The sequence below is a fragment of the Schistocerca nitens genome, chromosome 2 (genome assembly GCF_023898315.1).
Source record: "Schistocerca nitens isolate TAMUIC-IGC-003100 chromosome 2, iqSchNite1.1, whole genome shotgun sequence".
NCBI classification, from domain to species: domain Eukaryota; kingdom Metazoa; phylum Arthropoda; class Insecta; order Orthoptera; family Acrididae; genus Schistocerca; species Schistocerca nitens.
In genome coordinates this window covers 832870945-832881884 of record NC_064615.1, presented here as the reverse complement: position 1 = coordinate 832881884, position 10940 = coordinate 832870945, and the positions used below count along the sequence as shown (strand labels likewise).

The following is a 10940-nucleotide window of genomic DNA, read 5'->3' as shown; positions in this document are numbered from 1 at the left end:
GATCTCCGGATCTGTCCCCCATTGAGCATGTTTGGGACTGGATGAAGCGTCGTCTCACGCGGTCTGCACGTCCAGCACGAACGCTGGTCCAACTGAGGCGCCAGGTGGAAATGGCATGGCAAGCCGTTCCACAGGACTACATCCAGCATCTCTACGATCGTCTCCATGGGAGAATAGCAGCCTGCATTGCTGCGAAAGGTGGATATACACTGTACTAGTGCCGACATTGTGCATGCTCTGTTGCCTGTGTCTATGTGCCTGTGGTTCTGTCAGTGTGATCATGTGATGTATCTGACCCCAGGAATGTGTCAATAAAGTTTCCCCTTCCTGGGACAATGAATTCACGGTGTTCTTATTTCAATTTCCAGGAGGGTAACTGGCCCTTCTGTGCGGATGCGCAAACGGTGCCCGAACTCTTACGGGAATCGGCACAAAGCCGCGAGTAATGAGCATAATGGGCAGGGGCACTATGAATATAGTGCGCGAAAATAAGTTGGGAATGTGGGTCTCACGGGAGGCGTGTCAGAGGTAAGTCCCGGCAGTCGCACTATCCTCGGTTCCTCGGTGGCTCAGAAGGATAGAGCGTCTGCCATGTAAGCAGGAGATCCCGGGTTCGAATCCCGGTCGGAGCACACAATTTCAACTGTCCCCGTTGACGTATATCAGCGCCTGTACGCAGCTAGAGGTATTGATTTCATTGTAATTTTATGGTCCAAATTTCATTTGGTTAGATGAGTTTTGTTTCGCACTGTCCCCAATTTCTGACCGAGCTTACGTCCCGAGAGTGGAATATGGTTGGACCAAACAGCGAGGTCATCGGTCCCATTGGACTAGGGAAGGATCGGTAAAGAAGTCGGCCGTGCCCTTTCAAAGGAACCAACCCGGCATTTGCCTGAAACGATTTAGGGAAATCACGGAATACCTAAATCAGGATGGTCTGGCGCGAGTTTGAACCGTCGTCCTCCCGAATGCGAGTCCAGTGTGCTAACCACTGCTCCACCTCGGTCGGTAGTGTAACATGGTGTGAGTTTTGTAATAACCTGGGCAGCCATATTATGATATTCCATGAGCCCATGGTTACTCTGCAAGGCCGCATTATTGCCAGATTATGTGATCACTTTGGTTGATCACGACCGTACCGCGGAACAATGTTTGTTCCCCAGTCGTGCTGCTGTGTTCAAAGACATCAGGGCCCCTGTTCACACAGATCGCATCATCCAGGACTGGTTTTGTATGTGTACATTTCCCTGGCTGTATGACAGTATATTGTGATACATATTGCTGTTTTATGTTGAAAGACACACTGCTCACTAGATGTATATATTTACATATTTTAGTTCTGAGGATGGTCATTACGGACTGAAACCGGTCATAGTCTAAAGAATTGATATTTTGATCAGAGACTGGAATAAAAAACGTCTGAATTTTCGTATCTCTTCTGGTCACAACAGTCACCAGATCTCAATGTCATTGAGCCTTTATGGTCTTTGGAGAGAAGGGTGCGTGATGGCTACTAGCCCCATCATCGTTACCTGGACTTGCCACTATTTTGTAGGGGGAATGTATACGGAATAGGTACCCAGACATGTGATTGACTCGAAGACTTCTTTAGGGCTCAGTATGTTGTCCTCGACGGCTACTGTTTATCAGAGACACGGATATGGTCAGGAGCGCCCCAGGGAACTGTGACAAGACCGCTGTCATTTTCTGAATACATAAATGGGCTGCTAGTCAGGGTGAACAACAATTTGCAGTTGTTTGCTTTTGATGTAGTGATACATGGGAAGATGTCAAAGATGAGTATAGGATGATATCAGATCACTTATACAAAATTTCTAGTTGGTGTGATGAATTGCAAATAGCTCTAAATGTAGAAAAATGTAAGTTAATGCGGATGCTGGAAGAACAAACCATAACGTTCGGATACAGCATTAGTAGTCTCCTGTTTGACATAGTCACGTCGTTTAAATATCTGGGCGTAACGTTGCAAACCGATATGAGATGAAATGTGCATGTTAGGATCATTGTAGGAAAGGCAAATGGTCGATTTCGGTTTATTGGGAGAATACACGCAGGTCTTATGGAAATGCTTCGGGAACTCAAGTGGGAATCACTGAAGAGAAGACGACTTTCTTTTCTAGGAAAATTTAGAAAATTTACACAACCAACGTTTGAAGCTGAATGCAGAACGATGTTAATGCCGCCAACATACAAAATGGTTCAAATTGCTCTGAGCACTATGAGACTTAACTTCTGAGGTCATCAGTCCCCTAGAACTACTTAAACCTAACTGACCTAAGGACATGACACACATCCATGCCCTAGGCAGGATTCGAACCTGCGACCGTAGCGAACGCGTGGTTCCACACTGTAGCGCCTAGAACCGCTCGGCCACTCCGGCCGCCGCCAACATACATTTCGCTCACACTACATCCAGTCTCAAAGGTAACTATCGTTCACGCTACAGTGGAATGTGTATGTAGACGAAAATCTAAACTTTTTTTTTTTTTTCATCAGCCTTCTGACTGGTTTGATGCGGCCCGCCACGAATTTCTCTCCTGTGCCAACCTCTTCATCTCAGAGTAGCAGTTGCAACCTACGTCCTCAATTATTTGCTGGATGTATTCCAATCTCTTTCTTCCTCTACAGTTTTTGCCCTCTGCTCTTAACAGGTCCTATCATCCTGTCCCTTCTCCTTATAAGCGTTTTGCACGTATTGCTTTCCTCTCCGATTCTGTGCAGAACCTCCTCATTCCTTACCTTATCAGTCCACCTAATTTTCAGCATTCGTCTGTAGCACCACATCTCAAACACTTCGATTCTCTTCTTTTCTGGTTTTTCCACAGTCCATGTTTCTCTACCGTACAATTCTGTACTCCAGACTGTAACGTTCCCTGGCAGCACACACACTATTAATTAAATGAAATGACATTTAATTGTACTATGTACGCCACTATGAAGCAATTCGTATGTACTGTAATTGTTTAACAAAAAAATATTATTTAATTTTGTATAAAGGACATTCGTTATTATTGTAATATTTTCTGTAATAATATTTTCGATGTATTTATGATTTTAATATTTCTATACTCATAATGTAATTATGAAATATGTTAATATCTGCGATAAAAAATGTAAAATACAGACACAGAGGAAAATAATGTTGTACGAATACAAATAGACATTAACAATCAGCAATAGTATAAATAGGAATACATAATGTGCATTCTTTGTCGTCTTCCTCGGGAGCTGAGAGAGAGAGGAACCTGTGACGTAGCATTGTATGAATGAGTAGACTTCTTTTGTCTATATCTATCTTTAGCCGCCATTAGAGGAGAAATTACAAAGTAATGTAAGTTTAATTATTGTTGTGGTCTAGATATATTATAATTTATCAAAATTGTGTATTACTAATGTAAATTAGCTTGCCCATGTCATCTATAATATTTCTTTAAAGAATTTTCAGCATTTTTAGCGATTATCGTTGGTGTTGCTGGGCTGTGCCGCAACCGAACGATTTGCAGCGGCGGCACATTTAAAAATTGTTCCGCTAAATAAATATAAAAAAAAATAACCAAACCCGTAAATCGGGAGCAGATAAAATTAGCAGTGAATTACGAAATATTTTTCTTTTACAGCGATCCTGAGGCTGACGGAATTTATTACTGGTTTTACATTTGTGCATTCATAGGCGGATAGTTAACGTTGAAGTTGTTAATCTGTTGGTTCTTTCAATTTCTAAAGCAAATAACTTAAGCGTATAGTGAAGTGTGTTTTGTCAATGATAATTAAACGTTCAGATCGGCTTGGCAATATTTAACCATTTTATGTTAACAGAGACAGTCTTGTGTTCCATAGCTAACGCCGGGAAAGAATTCAGTAACTATTTAAAAAACCACTGCATTTAGAAAATGTGTGCCAAGGCCGAAATACGTAAAAAATTTAATTTATATAATTTTCAACTAAATGTTCTTAATCAGTTAGTATGAATTTATCAGCATGAAAGGGTTGCTAGGGTTCACGTAATTTTAAATGTGCTTAATTCTGTCTAAATGAATTTTTATTACCACACGTAAATAAGGGGTTCTACAACAAAGTTCGTACTGAAAGAGCGAATAACAAAAACAATTTAAAGCAACATTTCTCCCCACATTTCCAAATCCAATTTTCGATTCATTTTTTACATTATATATATATATATATATATATATATATATATATATATATATAATCCTTTTTTTATTTCATTAAATTGGCGCCCAACGTTTGAAAGAGCGAATATATATATATATATATATATATATATATATATATATATTTTCTCCTTTTTTTATTTCATTAATAGACGAACATTATCAGAAATTCCTTCCTCAAATTAAGGCCGATATTTGATATTAGTAGACTTCTCTTGGCCAGGAATGACCTTTTTTCCATTGCTAGTCTGCTTTTGATGTCGTCCTTGCTCCGTCCGTGATTGGTTATCTTACTGCCTAGATAGCAGAATTCCTTAACTTCATCTACTTCGTGATCATCCATCCTGATATCAAGTTCCTCGCTGTTCTTATTTTTACTATTTCTCATCACCTTCGTCTTTCTTCGATTTACTCTCAATCCATACCCTGTGGTCATTAGACTGTTTATTCCGTTCAGCAGATCATGTAATTCTTCTTCACTTTCACTCAGGTTAGCAATGCCATCAGCGAATCGTAGCATTAATACCCTTTCACCTTGAATTTTAATTCCACTCCTGAAACTTTCTTTTATTTCCACCATTGCTCCCTCGATATACAGATTGAACAGGAGGGGCGAAATGCTACATCCCTGTCTTACACCCTTTTTAATACGAGCACTTCGTTCTTGGTCATCCACTCTTATTATTCCCTCTTGGCTGTTGTAAATGTTGCATATGACCCGTCTCTCCCTATAGCTTACATCTACTTTTTTTCAGAATTTCTAACATCTTGCATCATTTTACATTGTAGAACGCTTTTTCCAGGTCGACAAAAACTATGAACGGGTCTTGATTTTTCTTTACTTTTGCTTCAGTTATCAACCGCAACGTCAGAATTGCCTCTCTCCCGCCTTTACCTTTTTTCAAATGCCGAACTGATCGTCATCTAGCCAATCCTCAGTTTTCTTTTCCATTCTTCTGTACATTATTTTTGAAAGGAACTTGGATGCGTGAGCTGTGAAGCTGATTGTGCGATAATTCTCGCACTTGTCAGCTGTTGCCGTCTTCGGAATCGTGTAGATGATACTTTTCCGAAAGTCGCCAGACTTAACATTCTACACATCAATGTCAATAGTCGTTTTGTTGCCACTTCCCCAAATGATATTAGAAATTCTGATGGAATGTTATCTATCCTTTCTGCCTTATTTGATCTTAACCTGTATGTAGACGTAAATGTAAACCTGTATTTATCCAATCCGAGACTACTGGGAGCCATTTTTAATCGCAACGCTGTTCATACACCGTGCTAGGATTGCTAATGTGTTGTGGCTTTGGCATTTCCGTATTTTTGTCCCCCCCCCCCCCCCCTTCCCCACTGTAGACAGCGCTACTCCTTACTTCGTGCGGTTGCATATGAAGCATGCAGTGCACTTCATGGCAGTTTGACTTTTGTTAAATGCTGCTGTCTTGGTGTTGCAATTTTAGTGACCAGGAGTGCACAATACACTACTTGGCTTGTCAGCAAACAGTTTAATACAGTACGTTCTGGCGAGAAGTGTACAATCCACTGAGGTGACAAAAGTCATGAAATACCTCCTAATATCTCGTCGGACCTCCTTTTTCCCGGCGCATTGCAGCTCGACGCGCCGTGGGCTCAACAAATCCCTGGAAGTCCCCTGCAGGAATAGTGAGCCATGCTGCCGCCATAGTCGTCCATAATTGCGAAAATGTTGCCGGTACCGGATTTTGTGCACCTCGTGATTTTGTGTCATAAATATTCGATGGGTGGCCAAGTAATTCGCTAGAATTGTCCAGAATGGTTTCGCAGACCAATCGCGAAACGTTGTGGCCCGAACAGATGGCGCATTGTCTTCCATAAAAATTCCATCGTTGTCTGGGAACATGGCTGCAGATGCTCTCCAAGTAGGCGAACGTAATATGATCGGGTCAATGATCGGATGAGTTGGCTCAGAGGATCCAGTTCATTGCATGTAAACACAGCCCACACAATTAAGGAACCAAAACCAGCTTGCACACTGCTTTGTTGACAACCTGGGCCCACGGCTTCGTGGGGTCTGCACCACACTCTAACCCTACCATCAGCTCTTGCCAACTGAAATCAGGAGTAGTCCTACTACGTCAGGGTTTTCTAGTTAGGATCCAACCGATACGGTCACGAGTCCAGGAGGAAGCCTGCAGGCGATGTCGTGCTGTTCGCAAAGGCACTCGCGTCTGCTGCCGTAGCTCATTAACGCCAGACTTCACCGTACTGCCCTAACCGATGTGTTCGTCGTACGTTCCACATCGATTTCTGCGGTCATTTCCCGCAGTGTTGCTTGTCTGTCAGCACCGACGACTCTACGCAAACACTGCTGCTGTCGCTCGTCAAGTGAAAAAGCACTCCGTCTTCAGGCCACGAGTGGCCTACCGGAACCATCCGACCGCCGTGTCATCCTCAGTGGAGGATGCGGATAGGAGGGGCGTGGGGCCAGCACACCGCTCTCCCGGTCGTTATGATGGTATTCTTGACCGAAGCCGCTACTATTCGGTCGAGTAGCTCCTCAATTGGCATCATGAGGCTAAGTGCACCCCGAAAAATGGCAACAGCGCATGGCGGCCTTGATGGTCACCCATCCAAGTGCCGACCACGCCCAACAGCGCTTAACTTCGGTGATCTCACGGGAACCGGTGTATCCACTACGGCAAGGCCGTTGCCCTCGTCAAGTGAAGGCCGTCAGCAAAGACGTTGTCCGTGTTTAGAAGTAAAGCTTGAAATTTGGTATTCTCGGCACAGTCTTGACACTGTGGACCTCCGAATATTGAATTCCCTAACGGTTTCCAAAATGACACGTGCCGGGCGTCTAGCTCCAACTACTAGTTGGGGAAACCTTTCCACATGACAGCTCCCCCAATGCACCGGCCTTTTATTCCTACTACCGTCATCTGTATGTGTGCATATCGCAATCGCATGACTCAGCAGACATCGGTTGGCTTATTCGAACACTCTGAGTTCAGCGGGAAACAACTATCGCGGGCCACAGTCCTGAGCGAACGAGAGGCACGTGCTATAAACGTGCGAGGAGTCAGTGACCGCGGCCGAGCAAGAAGGCCCAGAGGGAGAGAGAGCGGCTGGCGCTAAGGCGAGCCGGTTGGCCGCCAGCCAGCCGCAGGTGGGACAGGGCCACGGTCGCCACTGTCACGAGCGGCCCGTCACGTAGGCGCCGCTCAGCGAACTTTCCAGGCGCCACCGCCGGCGCTAGCCGACGAGTTCTCTAGAAGCTTCTACTGCGCGCCCTAATAACAGCGCCCGAGTGAGAAGTCCACAAAATACACGACGAAAAAAAAAAAATACGAACCGCAACACGCAGCACAGTTCTGTGACATAAAAGACGTTTGGTAGGCCTGCTTCTACATCTGACAAATGATGATTGTTCGAAACAAATTTCACACCAATCGCTTAAGGGGATGCAAATCTTATTTCCTTTAAATACACGCTGTAACGGTCATGAGCGTTAGTTTCCTTCGAGACTGGATGTAGTGAGTTGATGTTAGAGAAGAATACTTTTAAAGCGACAAATACGTTACCGTCAACACCTCACTGAGTTTGAAGGAGGTTGTATAATAGGGCTACGAGGAGCTTGACGATCCTTCGCGACACTGCAGATAGACTTCGCAGGAATGTAGCCACTGTAAATGATTGCTGCCAGCTGTGGTCACGTGAATATACGGTCGCAAGAAGACCGGACTCGTGTTACTATCGAGAGGGAAGGCCATCACGTTTGGCGTTCGACTCTGGTGCATCGTATTGCACCTGCAACAGCAATTTGGACAGCAGTTGACACCACAGTGACACGACAAACTGTTACAAATGGGTAACTTCAAGTACAGCTCCATGCCAGACGCCCTGCAGCGTGCATTCCACTGACCACAAACTACCGCCACTTGCGACTTCAGTGGTGTCAAGCGAGAGTTCACTAGAGGGCAGGGTGTAGGCCTGTTGCGTTTTCTCGCGAAAGCTGGTTTTGCTTCAGTGCAAGTGCTGTCCTTCATAGAGAAGATCCAACGGAGAGCAGCGTGCTTCGTTACAGCATCATATAGTAATCGCGAAAGCGTTACGGAGATGCTACATAAAATCCAGTGGAACGCTGCAGGAGAGACGCTCAGTAGCTGGGTACGGGCTTTTGTTAAAGTTTCGAGAACATACCTTCACAGAGGAGTCAAGCAGCATATTGCTCCCTCCTACGTATATCTCGCGAAGAGACCATGAGGATAAAATCAGAGAGATCAGAGCCCACACAGAGGCATACCGACAATCTTTCTTTCCACGAACAATACGAGACTGGAATAGAAGGGAGAACCGATTGAAGTACTCAAGGTACCCTCCGCCACACACTATCAGGTGGCTTGCGGTGTATGGATGTAGATGTAGATGTAGATTGCTGTGTGTTGGTTAGGAGAAGGCCAGTTGAGGGCCTGCAACCAACCTGTCTGCGTGCTACACACACTGGACCTACACCTGGAGTTATAGTATGGGGTGCTACTTCCCATGACAGCAGGAGTACTCTCGTTGATATCCCATGCACCTTCACTGCAAATCCGTTCGTCAGTCCCGTGATTCGACTTGTTGTGATGTCATTTGGTTCAGATGGCTCTGAGCACTATGGGACTTAACATCTGAGGTCATCAGTCCCCTAGAATTTAGAACTACTTAAACCTAACTAACCTAAGGACATCACACACATCCATGCCCGAGGCAGGATTCGAACCTGCGACCGTAGCAGTCGCGCGGCTCCGGACTGAGCGCCTAGAACCGCTAGACCACCGCGGCCGGCTGTGATGTCATTCATGAACCGCATAGCAGAAGGTGTTTTCCAGCAGGATAACACTCGCCCATATACCACTGTTGTAACCCAACATGCTCTGCAGTGTGTCAACATGTTGTCTTGGTCTACTCGATCACCAGATATGTCTCCAGTCGATCACATATGGCGCGTTATCGGCCGACAACTCCAGCGTCATCCACGAACAGCATTAACCGTCCCTGTATTCACCGACCTAATGCAACAGGCATGGATCTGCATCCCACAAACTGCCATCCGGCTCCTGCAATGGCTTATCTCGCACTTGCATTAACCTGTGATCTTGCTATGCTCATCACTTAAATATGTTACCCAGACTAATGTATTCCTGAAATTTCATTATACTATTTAAATAGCTCTGAGCACTATGGGACTTAACTTCTGAGGTCATCAGTCCCATAGAACTTAGAACTACTTAAACCTAACTAACATAAGGACATCACACACACCCATGCCCGAGGCAGGATTCGAACCTGCGACCGTAGGGGTCGCGCGGTTCTAGACTGTAGTGCTTAGAACCGCTCGGCCACCCCGGCCGGCTTCATTATACTACATTAATTATTTTTTTGTGTTTCTATTTTTTTCTGTCCGTGAAAAACTGGTCGAGAAGTTACGTATCGAACGACAATTTCAACATTATGCCACTGCTCTTCAATGTACTGGCGAGAATTTCATGATGTAGAAAAAGTGCATGCTCTGTGACGTAAGATAACTAGACAGTTTAAACCATTCCTCTTTTGAAGAAATTAAAACTGACGATCCAACTCTCCCAATACCACTTCGTTCAGAAAGCACTGGGACCATTTAACACGTGGAGATTGGTCTCTAACACATTCGCGACATAAAAATGTTAAGGATAAATAAAGGGTGTGAAATGGAATTGGTAAACATGCTAAATCTGACATTTGTCGGGAGAATGGAAAAGAAATCAATTTTTGACGAAATAAATCTCGGGTGAACAGCCTGGTACGAGTGTGCATAGGACAAGTAATCAGCGCACCTGATGATGGCAACGTGGTCGATTGCCGAAATATTGTGTCCTATGCACACTCATACCAGGCTGTTCACCCGAGATTTATTTCGTCATAAAATACGCCTGGAGAAATTGAAGAATCACAAATCAGTTTTTCTCTGTACATAAACTTACATCCAAAAATTGTCCAGATTTTAGTAGGCCTTACGCTCCTAGGGTTCCCTCCAAACTTAATACGTATATAGACAGCTCAGCTATCCTGAGAATCGAGGATCTCGACGATTTTTGCCTGTTATCGACTTTGATACTGGCAGGATATCAGTCCCGAGAATTCCAGGACTTTTGAGAGAATTTTATTTTTAAATTTGAAGTCGGATAAAAATGCCAAAAGAATTTTTTTTATCTTATATAATTACAAGTTAACAGTTTTCGGATTTTTCCTTTTAGTTATACTGTGAAACCTTGCTTCTTCCCAAATTCTAGCTCAATGGGGACTACCCTATAGGTTTTGACGAGTGAGTTTGCGAATATCAAAATATGTGACTGAAATAGCCGTATCTGTTGATTGCATCGACTTAGAACCTTAAGCTTTTTACATCGAAAAATAACCATAGATGTTAGTATGTGACATAAATTTAAACTTGATATGTCCACCCCTTCCTGAGAAAAAGGGTGTCCACAGAACGAACGAATAGACTGAAGGTTGGATAACAAATGACAAAAACATGTTCGTACGATAAATTAAAAATCAACAGTTTTAGGATCTTTGTCCTACTTTCACTGTGAAATGTTGCTGGTTGCCAAATTTCATGATTCTAGGTCAGCGAGAAGTGGCTGGCTCTGAGCACTATGGGACTCAACTGCTGAGGTCATTAGTCCCCTAGAACTTAGAACCAGTTAAACCCAACTAACCTAAGGACATCACACACATCCATGC

General features: G+C 43.9%; 1 pseudogene; it reads right to left on the bottom strand.

The window, feature by feature from the left end:
• Positions 1–6769: 6769 nt before the first annotated feature.
• On the bottom strand, positions 6770–6887 carry LOC126238588 (5S ribosomal RNA; annotated as a pseudogene).
• Positions 6888–10940: the final 4053 nt, after the last annotated feature.